Below are 2,366 nucleotides of genomic sequence, written 5' to 3' on the forward strand. Positions count from 1 at the left end.
CAAAATACCTTCTTTTGTGTTACTCAGAAAAAAACTAATCCTCGTGTTGTTGTAAGCCTGTATGCATGAGTAAATGATGACAGAACTATCATCATAAATTGAAATATCCCTTTAAACTGTATTTCCCCCCCTTAAACCTAAACTTATTTTCTTACAGCAAGTCATTTAGGTAATCAAGAAAATACTTTACCCGTTGTCTTTGTGAGTTAAACAAATACAGCTACGCTTCCAGGTCTGTCGACGTTGCTGTGGTTTTTCGACAGCTGTAGTATGAAGGGTAGCGAATGAATGAATACATTGCAAAAAATCATTTCTTACTTGTTATTTCGAACTGTTTTCACTGTACAAATATCTAGAAAGTCTTAAAATAAGATGCATTTTTTGATGAGCAAAATGCCCTAAGAAAATAAGCCTAGCCTTTAGGGAGAAAAAAACTAAAAATTTAAGCGAATTTGGGCTTAAAACAAGCAAATAAATCTGCCAAAGGGGTAAGAAACAAATCTAGATATAAACACTTAATTCAAGAAAAATTGTCGTAGCCCATTGGCAGATTTGTTGGCTTGTTTAATGTACATGGATGTACAATATTTCAATTTGTCTTGTATTTATTAGCATTTTGTATTGCCCAACGCTGTCTATGTTGTTTAACTGTTGTCATTTTCTTATAAAAGCCTTTATAATTTATTAGTTTGGATGATTGCCATTCCCGAGAACCTCTTATATTGGAAGGAAAAGAATCATCTAAGCATTATTTTGTTGACTGTCTCTTAGACATGTAGCCGTTTGATTGTGGTTCTATTCAATGGCTAGTCTATTCTTTTGGAATGGTCAAACGTCTATTAGATTTTCACTGACAGCCCAAATTAAGCCTTGTTTTAGCCTAGACACATATTCGCTGTCTATTAGAAATTATGTAGTCGTTAAATAGCCGCCTTTTTGATGACTAATGTATTCTTGGGCCGTGGTTAGACGTCTCTTGGACAAAAGAATCTATTTTTAACACAAAGGTCAGGGGAGAGCGCGAACGCAGTCCCCCACTATCAGAAATTTTGCAGTCGAGATTCCCACATTTGGGGAATTCGCAAAGGGTCAGCACAACCGGAGTGCAATGGCTGAGCCTCGCCCTGGGTGAACCACCTTCATGATCATGGTGTCTCCCCTGCCAGGTAAGTATGAGCGACACCCTTTGAGGCCAGACGGACGCATCTTCCTGTGACCGATCACATCGACGGCGCCCCCGAAGGCCATCCGACTAACATTTCATTACTGTGTGTGACCAGGTGGAAAGCGCACGAAGCCACGTCTGAGACCAAACATTCTTCGAGATCTACCCTATTTTTATTCCGTTTCCAGCCCGGTTGAACCGTGTAGAGTGAAATATGTGAAACAATTTAAATCAAATGGATTTAAATTGCGCATTCAAATATATGGTTTCGTTATTACAAAGTATCTTTACGTGGAATAGAAACAAATAAATGTACAGAGCAATCAAGAAACAACGAAAGCATAGCAATTTTAGAACGTGGATAAATAAAAACACAGGGCTCAATGACTTACCCGTTGTCGTTGTGAGTTAAACAAGTACAGCTATGCCTCCAGGTCTGTCGACGTTGCTGTGGTTTTTCGACAGCTGTAGTATGAAGGGTAGTGAAAAAAAGTTTTCAGGTGTTTTTAACATTCCAATCGGCCTCTTTCGCTTTTGTTGCACCTTCAGCTGTGTCGAGGATGTTTAATTCGTCCTCGGATCACCACCACAAACTTGTAAAGAAAATAATTAAATACATTACAAAAACATTTCTTTGTCAGCGTGTTCATTTCCACGCAAGCTTTTCGTTAAACCAATAAAGCCAACGAAAACACAGCAATTTTAAAACACACGGATTAGAAAAAACACCGTCATTCACGCACAGAAGCAGCAAATTCTTTTTTTATACTTGACTTATTTGTCCCCGAGAAGGGGAGCGCACCATTCATGGAAACACTGCAATACCATGTTGATGCATGGAGTGGAAGGAGCAAGCTCCGCTTCCATTTCCGAAGGTCAAAAATCCATTTAACATATAGTCCCCGGATAGGAGACGTATCAGACATTAAACTGATAAGAACAGATACTACACTTGATCTTAGCCAAAAGGCCGAGAAGCGATACCGGAATAGACGCAGCCAAAGGGGGAGCCGGCGAAGGCGCTGGCTTTTGGGGTGGAGGCTAGCGGGCATTTAACTCTATACGTTCTCATTGTATAACCCAGAGGTAGAACGTTGAGCTAGCAGATCAGAAGTTCATTTTTTCTAAACCCATGCAGAAAACACACACACAAAAAAGCAGTCATCGCTTAACCAAACAGAAACATGAAGTAAAGCTTCAG

General features: G+C 39.6%; 2 non-coding genes across 2 annotated transcripts; both read right to left on the reverse strand.

Moving 5' to 3' along the window:
• Positions 1-1,009: 1,009 nt before the first annotated feature.
• Positions 1,010-1,174, reverse strand: LOC135752872 (U1 spliceosomal RNA). The gene has a single exon (XR_010533360.1). It is a non-coding gene; the product is annotated as a U1 spliceosomal RNA (small nuclear RNA).
• A 782-nt stretch (positions 1,175-1,956) lies between these two features.
• Positions 1,957-2,147, reverse strand: LOC135752883 (U2 spliceosomal RNA). Its single transcript, XR_010533369.1, has one exon. It is a non-coding gene; the product is annotated as a U2 spliceosomal RNA (small nuclear RNA).
• Between the last annotated feature and the right edge of the window lie 219 nt (positions 2,148-2,366).

The sequence above is a fragment of the Paramisgurnus dabryanus genome, chromosome 9 (genome assembly GCF_030506205.2).
Source record: "Paramisgurnus dabryanus chromosome 9, PD_genome_1.1, whole genome shotgun sequence".
Classification (NCBI taxonomy): Eukaryota; Metazoa; Chordata; class Actinopteri; order Cypriniformes; family Cobitidae; genus Paramisgurnus; species Paramisgurnus dabryanus.